This window comes from Frieseomelitta varia, unplaced genomic scaffold (assembly GCF_011392965.1).
Source record: "Frieseomelitta varia isolate USP_RPSP 00005682 unplaced genomic scaffold, Fvar_1.2 scaffold_203, whole genome shotgun sequence".
In the NCBI taxonomy this organism is placed as follows: Eukaryota; Metazoa; Arthropoda; class Insecta; order Hymenoptera; family Apidae; genus Frieseomelitta; species Frieseomelitta varia.
Window position 1 is genome coordinate 815,263 of NW_025109784.1, and position 15,772 is coordinate 831,034.

The 15,772-nt window shown below is 37.4% G+C and overlaps 1 protein-coding gene and 1 long non-coding RNA gene across 3 annotated transcripts in view; one reads left to right on the forward strand and one right to left on the reverse strand.

The window, feature by feature from the left end:
* The window catches only part of LOC122526921 (histone demethylase UTY-like), a 63,098-nt gene that overhangs the window by 24,936 nt on the left and 22,390 nt on the right, over nucleotides 1-15,772 (forward strand). The gene's annotated exons all lie outside the window — the stretch shown is intronic.
* Nucleotides 12,864-13,315, reverse strand: LOC122526924. The gene is made up of 2 exons (XR_006306247.1): nucleotides 13,038-13,315; nucleotides 12,864-12,953 (listed from the first exon to the last, which is right to left on the reverse strand). It is a non-coding gene; the product is annotated as an uncharacterized LOC122526924 (long non-coding RNA).

The following is a 15,772-nucleotide window of genomic DNA, read 5'->3' on the forward strand; positions in this document are numbered from 1 at the left end:
ATATTCAACACAGTATCGTAATTTGTGCCTCGACATCTATGTTTATCCGAAAATTCAGCGGAACAACGAAAAGACTGAACACTTAAAACTATATTGTATGTGGAATTCGATGAGCCCTTGCAGAATGGCGCGGCCTTAACGTTGTAGAACCGTGCCAGATCACAGACGTATAATCAGACAATTATGCTCATAATAATAGGCTGGAATTCTCAGTAACCGAGCGGTGTAGAGATTCGCCGGCCAAGTTCTATTTACCTAGGTGCCTTATGGGAAAGGTCGCAGTCGCCAGGCCGCAAAAACCGACGGCGACGTGCAATTTCGCGACGTCGAAAACGTCCCTTCGTTATTGTGTAAACCCGATCGGCTTCTCCTCTCTCGTTCGCTTAAACGCACACGTGAAAATAATTTCGACCGGTTCCCTCGAATATGCGCTTGACTTTGCTGCGAAATAAGTAACGACACATAATTTGATATAACGTTGAATCTTTTTAATCGCTGCGCACATTTGCGATCATTGCAAGGTGCTTGTTTGGTTGAAGAAGTTCCATTTCATTTTGGTGATTTACATTCGGTAGTTACAGGCGTTAATAGAACTTACTAGCTAGGTTGGTACATTGTTAGTTTTTACAGTGTTTTTGTGTATAATTGATTTGCATGTGATGACCATAAGTACACGAAGGGAATATCTTCATGTAGAGCAGATAATCTTGGTTCAGAAGGGAGAATTTTTAATGTAAAATGACTGAAAATGGAGAAGGTTTTTTAGGTTTTCGACACTTGTGAATTTATAAAAATATATATTTATAATATCGTGATTTTTTTTTTTGGAACTGACAGAATCAAATAACTGGATATTTTTAGTAACATGAGATTAATTGAAAATATATTGAAATTTATGTATTTGTTCTTTATCTATTAATAGGATGCGTATCATTTAGATATAAAGATATCTGAACAGATAGAGTAATCCGATAGAGTATTTTTTTTTATTCATTAACGTCGTGTCACCTAATCTTAGATACGGAAACATTTTGTATAAAAACCAATAGTAACATTCTATCGTTACATGTTCGTTTATTATTTAAAGAACAATAAATGGGGAAAGCTTTAAATTTTTTTCAACAACATTAAAATTACATATTACGATGTAAACTATTTCAACGATACTAAATTAGTAAAATAATCCAGCAGTCTTTCTAAAGTTACCCTAAAACGTGTTATATCGTTAGAAAGTGTAAAGTAAGCAAATAAAATATATGTACGTATATTCAAATGTGTTAAAAACACAGTACACGCGCGTAATATTCAATGATATTATTCTGCGACACGTTATAATGACAGTTCATCCTGGTTGTATCCATAATCTGCATTCAAAGTGTTCGAGTATTTTTTTCTTTTTTGCAACGAAGAGGTTAGCTTGTCATGGTCACTTCTCTAGCGTCGCGCGGTTTCCATGGGAACGTTGACACGCCGCGCGAGAATGAGTTTGAAGGGACGCAAGCGCATGAAGGACACTGGTCGACTATGAACAAGTTCACGTGTGACGTAATTCTTTGTGGAAAAAAAAAAAAAATCATCGCGAGCTAGGATTGTGAACGTGATGCTGCCGCGTGACGTCTTTAGCCCTCGCAGAATATGCACTGAATTATGCAAATGGCCTGTTCCAAATTTATCGCGACGTTTATTTCATTATGTTCTATTTTTCCACACGTAGAAAAATCTGTATGTAGAGAAAGAACGATAAAATTGCAAAGTTTGTTTAAATCAGGTTGATTTAATGCATGCGTGAAGTGTGTTTTTTACATAGAGTAAGAATTGCAAATTTTCCGCACTCGAGATTGTTCACGGTTAGTGCATTTTGTTATCCTATTCTTAATAGGCATAATTTTTTTTACAATAATTGGCGCAATTTTTACTCATTAAGTTTTAAAGTATATAATACTTGCAATATTTCTGATGCGATAATATTTATGCGACTTGTTAATGACCCAGTTATTCGTTCAACGTTAATAGTATCCGCTAACAGAGTAAAAAAGCTCTAATCACAACCTGAAAGCGCAAAGATATATTGCGAAAGTATTATGCAGTTTTAAACAACGTACGATTAATCTGATCGAGAAATCCGATCTGCGAAATGCCGTTTCTAAATTGCATCCGCTCTCTAGTTTGGTAAACCGAGTTATTATATCTGATTCCACGTTTAAATACACCGCGAATGTACCAAACAAGGTTGCAAACGTATCGAACGCGCGCGATCGATAGTCGGATGTTTATAAGCTTGCATTAAAACGGAAGGTGGTTGTTTTGTGCATTCGATAAGCAAATGAAAACTGATGGGGCATGAAAATAAAAAAAAAACACTTGCGATTCAGAGACGTATCAGAAGTCCTGCTCGTTCACATGAATTTACTTCAATCTCTTTAAACGTTACGTTAATCCAAAAAGAAAGCGTACGATGATTCAATAGAATGTACGACCTCCGGATTTCTTTCCAACCGCGTAACACGAAAGGTATTTTAGAGATTAACTTGCAAACGTTCCCGAGGAATTTAATTCCGTTTGTGAAAGAAAATCGCGTTGATGTAAAAATTAACTTAGAAATATTCGAGTTCGTATAAATGTTATAACAATTTAAAATTAAAAAAAAAGAGGAAAAAATGGAATACTCAACGTGGTTCAAATTTTTCATGAAATCTATATATTTATCTGTATACACAGAGTATATTTCATATTTATTATATTTTACGTGAGATTATATACTCAATTATTGATATCATAAATAAAATAAAAAAAAATTATTGAACTTTATCTACGTTATTTACATAATGTTATTTAAATAATAAAGAACTTTAGTATAGATTAGGTTTAATTTACAGTCAACTACATCTATAGCAGTCCGTTTCGCAAATCACGTCGAAACTGTCGACAAAATTGGCCTTTATGTGAGGTTAACAGAAATAAAAAAAAAAGTGAACAAAGAAATAACTACATTGCTGGAGGCTACGAGCGTTTCACGGAAAGCGATCGTTAACCATTTTTTAACACCGGATCTCTCTCGATCCACGTGAACATTATCGATCCCCCCAATGGATTTTAAGAGAATAGAATATTACATGGAATTGGTATCGTGTATTATTACAGGAAAATGTATTATCGCGTATTATTAGAATATTATATGTACCAGTATCGTGTATTATTACAGGAAATTATTCAAGATGTTTCATGATACAAATGAAATCGACGCTCTTAATTACAACGTGCATTGTGTGTATTGCATATCGAGATTGACTTTGCTTATTGTATATATAGAATAATCGTGCGCTATATGATTATTCTGGCAAGCTTTGTGCTTCGCTTATGTAGGTCTTGGTCTTTTGTATGACGTTCTCTTTCGCGCGGAGTAACGAAGCAGTAAAGAACATGCGAGAAACAGATTAGCAAACGCAAACCTACATCGCGGTAATTCGGTATAATTTGTTAACCTTTCTGAGAATGGAATTTCCATTTTACATTGCATGCGCGCGTGTATCTTCTTCCGTCGCGAGTTTCTTCTCGGTTAAGTAACCTTTAAAATAACTATGTACATAATTACATGTTAATTTTGTAATTGTACATAGTAATTTAACACGCGCGTTAAAAATCACAATCGTGATACAATGACCTAGATTCGTTAATGCAGCGATAAACGTAGTAATGCAGTCGCTTCGGTGGAGTTAAAGAAATATAGGCGATAAGATTGCTCTCTCTCTCAAGAAAGAGCGTTAGGACAGCTGTAGTGATGTGACACGGACAGGGTGGATGCGTCGGGCGGTGGCTTGTCGACGAGTGTCACGGTACTGTTCTAAAACAGGGCCACTACGCATGCGCGGTTCCCCTATCGGTTCGTACCGTTGTCTCTCTTCGTCTCTCTGCTGTGGCATACCGTCGTTTCCCCCTCCATATATCGTCGAGCATCCCCTCTTTCGTCCTCTCCTAATCCCCGTTTGCCCTTCGCGCCAGTCGCGTCAGTTGCGTGAGAGCCTTTAACGGGGGAGGTGCTTTTTAGCGCTTACCGTGCGCGGCACCCTCTCCTCTTCTAATCACTGCCATTAGTAGTATATGTATATACATATATATATATATATATACATAAACACACACACATATATATATATATAATAATAAATATAAATATATGTACAATCGAAAAAATAAAGTAGAATATATATGTATACTCGTGGCAATACGTGAGGACGTCCGATCTGTGAATTAATTAACAAACGTGAGATGACCCGTGAACTGTGACACGAGAGTAGCGAGAGTACAGTTCGCGAAGATTAGCGTGATCGACAATTGTACTACAGATCGGCGGAGATAAAACGTGCCACAGAAAGGGAAAACCATAAGTGTTCTCGTTTTCACGCCGAGGAAGAAGTGAGGTGAAGCATCGGCGGGGACCTATCCGTTCTGTCCGTTGTTACTAGTGCTCTGCTTCGTGTGGCGGAGCGCACGGTCGCGTTTCTTCGTGTCGGACACACCGTAGTGTATTCATCGTATCTTTCTCCCTCTCCCCCTCCCCTCTCCCTCCCTTTTCTTTCCCTCTTCTTCTTCTTCTCTCTCTCGTTCGTCACATTCGTTTTCCTTGCATCGACACATTTACTGGCTGACGCGCGTCTGACGACGACCTTGTGTTCTCCCTTGTGTTCTTCTCGCCTTTGCTCGCCTTCGTTCGGCGTGCACTAAGAAAGATAACAATATGTCGCGCGTGACGTTGCCGTGACCGAAACTGACCGCTTGAATTCTGTGCACGAGCGAAACGAGGAAGTGAACTCGTGAACTTGTGCGTCGGTGTGCCTGAGTGTGATATATATCCCCGGTTCGATTCTCGTTTCCTACCGTCGAAGATCATCCTCCCGCGAAAATCGGACGACCTTCCAGAGCGTACGTATGGCGTCTTCCTGGCGCTGATTGAGATTTAAATTCCACGGACCTTGGCGATTTAAATGGTGAGTGAACCGCTTGCTGATTCGCTGCGTGCTCGGCGTCGTGGTTGGCACGCTTGCACATATATATGCGTGTATATGTATATAAAATAAATAGGAAGCGTGTTTTTCTTGATGATGCCGACCACCGTGCACACGGCGTTTGTTCCAAGATTAATCGTCGTGTATATATGCACGCTTGTTATTTAACGATGAGCAGCACTCACCTTACTAGGCTGACTAGAGTCAACAATAGACGACATATCGGCCCGCGTTTTATACACGAATTAGGGGGCCGAAACACGAAATTTTTGTCTAGTGGTGTACGATCGATGCCTCGGGAACGGTTTCGTATACGCCCTCGACTCGTCCTTTGACCCTTAAACGAGCAAGCGCTGTGTGCATCGAATATAGAACACTTTCCTTTCCCTAATCTTTTTTCTTTAATTATTTATCTCTACAACATCGATTTCGTTCAAAATGTAACGAAGACATGGAGAATACATATCGATGTATAATTGTGGACATTGTGTAATAATATTCATTAAAGTTCTCAGTCTCGAAACTATTAACAATCAGACAGATTGATTTGATTAAAATGTAATTGAAATATGGAGGAACACGTTGATGTAAAATGGCGAACATCAAATTTACAAAATTCAATTTTCCAAAAAGCACATAAAAAAAATTTATGAATTTCAATCATCAAATTTCTCACCGTTGTCAATTAATGTACAAAACACTACATGTTCATGTAACTCGTAGATACATGTACTCTTCAGAGTTGGTTAGGCTTCTTCCTCGTCACCTTGACCCGCATAACTCTTTCTCACGATCGTCGAGTTACTTACCGATTGCCGGTATATTGCACTGAAAAATCCCGAGAAATTCTAAACTCAAACTGATGAGAGAAAAATAAGAAAGAAACAGTCTGTGGCCCCGGATCATGTGTTTGAGAGTCATATTAGCAGTCAGTCGTGTTTCAGCGACCTTGATGGAATCTTGATTGAAAGTAAACTTCTATTTTGCTTGTCTCTCGGTTTGAAAATCGGAGCCGATGAAATCCGCAGAGGTGGCGTGCGTTCGCGTCGTGGGAAGCTAGCTAACGTGGAAACAATAAAGGCGCGTATTAATCGGCCATAGTCTGAGTAGGTCAATGCAACAAGTCGCGTAAATGCCAAGCCCGATGATGATAATGCGTGAAAGGTTGAAGAACACCGGTGCGCTGGTAATTGCTGTTCGATGTGTGAATCGTTAACAAGTGAAAAACTAGGTCGCTGTGTGCGTCTGCATGCGCGCCATTCTAGTGTGTACATGCGAACGCACACCAACAAGAGAAACCATACCAAGTTCGACTTGCGTAGACTAATTGTAAGAAATTATTCGATTACGATAACAGGATGTAATTAGCTTTGCCTTCGGTTCTCGGTTTTCTTTGCATTTCCCCAAGAACAAAATATTTGGTTTAGTTTACCTTTGCAAATGGTTGTTAAGAGGACACAGTAGTGGGAATGTTTTTAGACATAACGCAATCTTTGTTTGCATTTCACGATAATAGACTGAAGATATTTCTCAATAGTTCAAAACTAAATTTTAAAAATCATTTCTTTACGAAGTAATCTTAAAATGTTTGAACATTATGTTCAAGTTGGATTATATATTTACAAACGTATTCACATTCAAATATATAAACGCGTATTCGACATTCAAATTGTTAAGACACATTATACCATGTCTTCATTTTATTTACTATCTTGTTTATGGTTATCTTTTTTGTACGTGATAAGTTTGATGTAAGCAACAATTCAATCTACTTGATAATATGCATCAGCGGGGAAGCGAAACGCAATGAACTTTACACTCGGAATGGCATGACACTCTTTCCATCGCGTTTGAATTACCCGCGTTTACGACTCGGGGCGGCGAGCATTTATGGTTATTACCGCGCTCTTAAAATTGTTCCAGGTGCTTCCCAATCGTAGCCGCGACCGAGCCTAACGTACATAAAATTCCAAGATTAATTCCCGTAAGATTGCGTTTCAACTGCTCTTTTTTTTTGACCTCGGACTGATTTTTATCGCGAACTGGTTCCTTTTCTCGCTGTAAATTTTTCTCGCGCGTGTAATCTTGCCTCGAATCGTGTTCCACCTTCTCAAAGTGTTCTGCGCTCCTGAAATTTTATCGTATGTAAGGACTTTCTACATAGAAAGAAAAAAAAAAAAAAAAAAAAAAAAAAAAAAAAAAAGTAAAAAGGAAGCGCAGCTAAATCCAAATAATAAAATAAATGAATCGTTAAAAAAAAAGGCTCTCCATCTATATTGGAGCGCAGCTAAATCCAAAATATCAAACGAGGTTGCGCAACATTCATTCAAGTTTGAAACGTCTCGTGGAACGAATTGTACTGTTAACGAGAATTATTTTCACTGTAGAAATAAACCTAGAAAAAACGAATGAAATTGTGCAATTTATTAGGAACGTTGCTGTCAAATATTTCGAGGAGCACCGCTTGTGTCCCTCTGGTGTTGATACGCATATCCTGCATGCATGTACATTTCATGTACATTTGCCTGCATACGTCTCTCTTGTGTTTACGTTGCCCACGTACGGTCTCGTCCCTGGTGTTTAGCGAAAGAGGTGTCGAGTTTCAAAGCAGAGCAAGTCACCGCGACTAACATCGAACAAAACGCGTATATACATACCCACGTGCATTGTATGCGCGTAGACCGTTCTATACATACTGAGCGAAACGAACAGAAGGGCGGAGTTGCTACCCGTGTATACCGGATGGATGAAAAATGCTTGAAATGTAGTAACGTGACGCAGGAAATAGAGGAAGTGGAACGTGTCTTCTCAGGATTAAAAAAATAATGTCTTCAAAGGCACGGTTAGACATAGAAATGCACCCTGAAAAAAAGGAAACCAACGACAGCCAGCTGGGATTTGTTGCAGCATTGTGGCAACACGGTTCAGAAACCGCCGTTTAATTGGAATACGGAACAAGCGAGAGTTTATAGGAGAGTACGATTTATGAGAAGCGCGAATACATTTTTGCCTAAAGTTTGTCGTACTACGAAAGGATTTTTAATGTAATGCATATTTTAGAATTATTTAAAATGATTTAGAAAAAAATTATATTCGTAGAAGTCAGTAGGATATTTTAAGATATGTGTTAGATTGAAAATAATGTGCTTTGAAAATATTCAGCTGTTTTTCCACGATATATTCAATATTCTTCAACGAAAACAGTATTATATATTATTATGTTATATAAATGAAGATAATAGTGTTAAAGGTTTAAGTAGCAATTTAAAAGTGTAGATAACAAAAGCAAGAGATAATAGTTTGTAATACGTTTCAGTAATAAATTCTGAATATAGAAGTGGTTACATTTTCACAAAGCACATCTACCAAAATATTATACAAAAGAAAAATGATAATAATTTCAAACAAGTTCGATTAGAATCAAAGTACATAACGTTTAAAGTATTTCAAATTATTTAAGAACTTGGTTTAGTAAAAATAATTTAAAATTTGTTTAGAGGAAAGAGGATAAAATTCCAAAGGAAGGAGGTAACAATGTATCTAATTTGTGTGAGCGTCAACGTTCCACGAAAATGTAGATTGACATTCTTTCAAAAAACGTAGCCTCGAAGCAATGGGCGAGAGGAGATTGAATTGGTTTTTTTTTTTTTCTTTTTGTAACGCCGCTATGGCCAAGAAATTCTGGACAATAAGATACAAAAGGAAGAGTAGGCGAGTCAGCGTAGAATTTAAATTCTTGATCTCACGGTCACTGACCATGGCATTCAGGCAATGCCACAGTGTTGTTGAACGAGTTGAAGATCAGTGCCCCCTGCTTTCCGGGCCGAGTTCGATGAAAGATCCGATGATCAATGAGTCACTTGTGTATCCACCTTAAAAAAAAAGTCGTCATGGAATTTAATTAATGTGAACAAACGTCACGTCGCCATCACCATAATGGGCCTTGTTCGCGAGCAAAATTTCATTCCCAAGAATATGTTAATTGTTACTACACACTAGTGACTCATGATTGGAGTAATGATGTATAACGATAATGATGTATCGTTTCAGAATTACTTTTTTTTTCTTCTTATTTTTTTAAAGTTCAATATTCTCCTAATCTTTTTTTACTCTGTAGATTATATTATGATATTGCATTAGATTTGTATCATATAACGTTGTATAGTATTATACTACATACAAGTCGAAACAAAAAAATGAAAAGCATGACGTAAAATCATTATCTTAAAAATTGGCAATTTTTATTATAGTTCGGTGTATTTAGATAGAATTTAGATGGAACATTCTACATACCTGAAACGTTCTGTATTTAGTATAGTTAGACATAATATTGATTATTTCATTAGATTCAAGCGCGTCTCATAAATCTTTCGCATTATGTACGCTATTGCAGTTCTGAAATAACCAACACTAGCACGGAGCATTAATGCAGAGTTTATGATTTTCCCAGACTCGCGTATAATTCGCTGTATAATGTAAAATAACTGTATCTGGAAAACAAGTGACTTTGAAATGCACATTAATTAGAATTATTCCTTTATCATCAGAATCTCTTTCTAGAAAAGGAAAAATCACTGCTTCAAAGATAACAGATTTAAAAGGCAAAAAAAAAAGGGAAAAGTACATAAAAAAAAATTTTTTAACAAGGTAAAACATTAATCCTGGCAATTGAATTTATATAAATTGTTGAATTTTCATCAATTTAAAAACAAATTTCAATTAAAACTTTTCAAATTATATTAATTTTAAAAAGTATAACAAATGAAATACAAATATAATGTATAAATACAAAATAAATGTATAATAATATAAATTATACTATTACTTATCTATAGCATTTATTAGCTCCCCAACAACTATAAAAGTTTCTAATGACCTGTTACAATGCTTAATACGATTGTAAATAATAAATTAGAAAAGGGAAATTGATTATTTTTTCACTGCTTTTTAAACTGCAATACAATGCGAGACATTATTTATGCTTATTGTTTAAAAGAGAAAAATTGCACAAATGCTAATCATTGTCTCGCAAGCGATTAATTTAAATCTCAGATAAGATACTTGTAATATACCATAATCTCGCTGTTAATTCTCAGTAGAATCGGTAGTACGTATAATAACTGTTGATAATCTGATTATACCGTTATTACATCGGGCAATTATGTTGATAATGTACGATTCTTTGTCAGAGAAATAATTAAAGTCAATTGGTTTATTAATATATGAGATAATGGACATTTTTAATAAATTCTGATAAAATTGTAGTCTTTCAATCCTGTCCTCAAATTATGAATTATATTAGCTGGTTAAATTCAATACTGTAGATGTTTGATTTGTATTAATTTCTCTTTTATAATTTTTTAAACATTTTAGGATTTATAGTACAATTCAGATAAATATAAATATTAGAATTTTTTAAAAATTATAGAATTGAGTTTGGAAAGTTTCTGTAAATTCTTTTAAATTACTTGAAGCATTAAATAAAATTTTTTGTTCTTTTCCTTTCAATTAATTTTTAGTTTTAGAGTAAATTAAAATCGTATTGAAGTTTGATTGAGTTTATATTTAATGTAGCAAAATTTTATACAAGTAACAATAAAGTAACTTGAAAATTTTTGCTTAAAATATAATTATGAAGTAAGTGAAGAAAGTAATTATAAAGTTTGTGGCTTAAAAAGCTCACTTTGCAGTAAGTAAAAAGTTACTTTGTAGAAACAATTATACAAGCTTCTAGCTAAAAAAAAAAAAAAAAAAAAAAAGTGATTGGAATGATTCAGTGAATCGATGATTAAAGCGGATGATGAACAGTTTCAAGAACGAAATATTAATCCATTTTAAGAGTCTGTCATGCAAATTCTGCGTTATCACGAAATAAAATTGGCAATTGTATAATAATTTGCTAACGTTGACTCGTCATAGACTTGCAATATCCTTCTTTCGTAATGCTTCATGCTTGAAAGATTTCCAAGCAAGTAGTGTAATGTACAATTTCACAATAATACACATAATACGCATGCGCCAATATTTTATGAAAAATGTTTCTATACTTTCATGAATTATAATATAAATATAATTATAGAATAAAATATAGAATATATATAGCACAGAATACTTAACAATTTTACACAGTAAAAATGGAACTAGTTTCGTATATATAATACATTCAGAAAAATTTTCTATGATTAGTGTTCAAATATTCGAATCACTATAAGGAAATTCACAATTAATACACTTACATAAAGCTGCGTCACTGCCAGTAACTGCGCCACTATTCAATATAAAAAGAAAACCACAATACATAGAAAAATAAACAAAAGTGCACAAGATAAGCAGTTGGTTTGTGCGAGGGGATAAGGGACATTTTGGTCGTTTTGCAAGGCAAACACCTCGCGACAATTCCGCGCAAGTAATTTGCACGTGAAACTAGTTTTCCAGCGCGTATTGGAGTACGTGTCCGCGGTCTTCACAGAAAGAGATGCAAGGTATCGTGTGTTCGTACGCACAGTTAGGCACAAGTACGCGCCTCTCTGTCGGAGAGGAGCCAGCCTGATGATACAGGTACTAGAGAGCAGGTCGTTGAACCTAGGTTCCTCTTGTGTACACTGCACACCACTGTCTTCCGGCCGTTTTCGTTTCAGTTTCTTATATGTAGTAGGAAGCTTCACTAGAATCTAAATGCGACGAACGAACAGCCCGACAGTAAGAAGCTGAACGGCGGATTGGAGCTACGCAGGAATAGATTGCCTAGACGATTAATAATTTAACGGAATTAATGGCAAAGAAAGGAATTCGATGGCTACGTTTAATCTCGTTATTAGCGATTAACGGTGCTGCCGTGATATTTTCTTCCATTATTCTCTTCCCAGCGTAGTTTGAAAAGAGCTATAAAAAGATAAATATTTCTTCACGTCGTGTTCTATGAATTTCAAATTACTTCATTAATTAAAAATGTAATGTTTAATATGATTCAAACTTTCAAGTATTTAATATGGCCCTAGACTTGAATTTTGATCACTTCAAGTTAATATTTTCCTAATTTTTAATTTGCATGTTATTCTTTCCTTTTTATTTTATACTTATTTTTTACCATTTTTTTTTTGTGATTATTAAAGAATATAAAATTTTATGTTACATTAAAAAAACATACCTACAAATAAGATTCTATAAACATTTTAACAATGTATTAAATATATATTATATTTAATTTATATTTTGATTAATTTGTATAATGTATAATATTATTATATAATTTTGTCTAATTTTAGATACGTGTGTATTAAAGGCAGTTGTAGCCTTAATTAGTATAGAATAATGAGAAGAAAAATATGCACGTACGTTGTAAAATTAACGTCCAGAATACGGCTCATAAAATCCCCAAGTTATCAAACATTTTGTCCTAATCAAACGTTTTCATACGTATACGTATAGTTCACGAGTTAACAATTTCCGGCATGTTCGTGGAATCCTGTTTGAAGTTAGTCACCAACTACAGTTAGTTTCCTGCCCTGCCATCCTGCTTGATCAAGGCGGTGCACACCTTGTCGGCTCGGATGCGTCTCTTGTTTGTGCATCTTCTTTTTTACTTATATCCCGTCCCTTCTTCTATCCAGCGCAGCGTCTAGCCACGGTCTATAGTCTATACTTTTAGCGAGCGACTGGACTAGGGAAAAAGATGATAGGATCACAGGAAACTTGTATCCTCTTATCCGTTCCCGTAGATGAATTTATTGAAACTGTGTCTGATTATTTTTCTGAAATACAATTAGGTTAGTAAATACATTTATTAATTCAAGTCTCACAGTGTTTTCTAAAGATTTGTTCATTTTAATGTGGATCATTTGCTGCTTCAAGATTACGAACCTGAGTGTTAAAGTAAATTAAAATCTTGTTACCACAACAGGAAGTCGATGAAAATGTCTGCTTAAAACCAGTACTACTTGAGCCGTGTGTCTATAAATAACGGTATCATTAAGTTATCATTTTACATTAGACGCTTCCATTACATAAATTACAAACTCTATTTTTAACCTCTACTTAAGCCATAAATCTCCTACGTAAGAATCATTCGTCCAAGAGCACTCGTTTCCTCCGTGATTCCCTTCTGTCGAGTTATCAGCCAAACAGTAGTATCTATCTCATGCGTTTCCAATAAAAGAAACGTGCCAGGAGCGCTTGTCAGCTACGTATCAAGCTATCCATTCGAGAAATTAAAATCCACGACAATCCACAGGGGCTATTTTTACTGACGTCTCGTGTAGGCTGCGCTTGTCAGCCGCAACGCTGACCGTTCAGATTTCAATTAGACACACAGATGGACATCTCGTTTTACTCTGGTTCCGGTGAAACGGAGGAGCAACCGACGCGCAGCAGCATTGGCGCAGGTTCGCGCGCGCGCGCAATCCCCCCCCCCCCCCCTCCTTCAGTTTGATATAACCGTACCAAAACGGCCGAGAGAAGGACAGAGAGAGGATGAACGCTCGTTTGAAACGCACACACAGGGGTGCTGCGTTACGGGGTGGTGGCAGCGAGGCATCGCCGTAAAATCACGATACGAAACGAAAACAATATTTCGTGGGGAGAGAAAGAGAAAGAGAGAGAGCGAGACCGAACGGTGCGGCCCTCGCGCGTATGTGTGTGTGTGTATGTGTGTCACGGCAAAGCCACGGAACGTCCCTGAGAGTTCACTAGCTTCCTCGGATCGTTGTGAACCGTCGATTGCTTTTCTCTTTCTCTTCCTTGATCTCATACCTGTTCCTTTCTCTCTCTTTCGCCACGGCGTAGAGACGACGTGGCCGGGTGACCGTGCGCGCGTGTGCGTTGCATGTCAGGGCTGGTGAGCCCCGGAGGAACGGTCCTTTCTCAGCTCCGAAAACTGGTTCCGTATGCTTTCGTGCACTATATCGAAGCTCCCACCGTGTATACAGATGCCTGTGGCTCGGGACTCTATCTGTCCCAGAGAGGAGAGCAATAGAGGCCCGGGGAAGACGAATTGTCCGGACGGGTCAGTCGTCGAATCGCGGCCCAGAGGGCGCGTCGTTAGAAGACGGGGGTTTTAGGAGTGAGTTCTCGTGTTGGGGAGGCTCGTCCTCCCCTTCCCTCGCGTTCTTCCTTTTCCTCGTCTTCCTGCACCTTTTCGTACCTCTAGTTTCGACCTGCGTCCGTCTATCCTTCTCTCTCCCCCCTCCCCCCTCCTTTCTTTCTTTCTATCCATTTGTCTCTCTCGGTTTCTCTCGCTTTCTCTGCCCGGTACCGTACTCTCTCCCTTTCTCTCGCGTCCTTTCTCTTTCTCTGTCGATCCAACTAGCGGGGGCCCGCGGGAGTGACCCTGAAAGTTCAACAGCCCTCCCTCGAATGGCGCCCCTAACCGCCTCCCCCTCCACCCTCGTACCTCTTCCCGTGTCCCTTCCCTTTGTGTTGTGCACTGAAACCTAACTTCGCTTAGGCGGCCGCGGTTGCCGCCGCAGCCACCGACACGCCGTTTCTGTGCTGCACGGACTTCCATTTCTTTCTTTCTTTCTTTCTTTCCGTTCGTTCGTTCGTTCTTCCTTCCTGCGTGCACGTACGTAGTAGTTTCGTCTTTCTTTTTCTCTTTCGGTTCTCTTCCCGGGCCGTCTATTTCTCTTTCTGACCGCTTGCCACCTTGTGTCTACGGTATATACGTGTCCTGGCCTTTACCAGTCGCCAGCCACGATCGTGTTCCTAAGGCTAAGGACCTTCTCGCGCGGATCTGATTGACCGTACATCACTGGCGCAGCCTTCTTCGTGCAAAACATTGAGAAATCGGCGCGTTTCCAAGATTTTCGGTCAAGAGCATGTTTTTTCGTCGCTTTGAGCTGCGGTTGCTGATTTGATTGACATGACGGATTGAAATTAGGAGCTAGCGTGACGGAATCTCGGAGTTTTTTTTTCTTTTTTTGGTGGACAGGATTAGATTAGGAACGCCTTAACTAAGAAAAATTTGGTTATTTTGATGATACGTACATTTCATATGTATATTCAATTATTTACGTATTATACAAAATAGTACATTTTCCAATTAATTTACGTTATGTGATAACTTTTAAATCTATCATGTATAAGAGCTCTCTTGTGCTTGGACCTTTCTTTTACAATAAAATTCATGTATATTCACCTCAATTAATTAATCGAAACGAAAAAAAGGAAACGTAGACAAAAGTAACACTATTGCAGGTTCTTATTGTACTGTTGTAACATGAACTTTCTGTTTCCTCTGCATTCGTTAATTTATATAACTCCCTTTTTTCACGTTTCCCTTGAACTGAAACGGAAGTCGATACATTCTTCTCCCGTATTGTGATATCTTTCAATGCTGCAAACGTTTATACACTATGTAATTCGACTTCGTAACTTCGGAAATGTAAATTGCAGTGTGGAGGACTTGTGCCCGGATACGTTGCATAAGTTAGGTTTACAGCCTTAAAACCTTGACCGTAAGACTGTCATTGTGTAACAGTACTTTGTTCGCTCGTTGCTATAGTAGTTTATTGCTTCTCCCTCCTCCCACTGCAATTCGAATACAATTTTGTTTCCACGTGTATCGATATGAGAACCGTCACAATCGGCCGTGTTATTTCCAAATACAAAGCAACGTATTATTATGCAGATACGTGTGTATTATTATGTAGATAGACGATGAGTTGAAATTATTTTTCATGTTGCACAGTGGCAACGAAACGGAAGACAAGGGAATATTATTTATAAGAGTAATATTAATTTTATTAATTCTAATTGAAATTATGATATCTCAC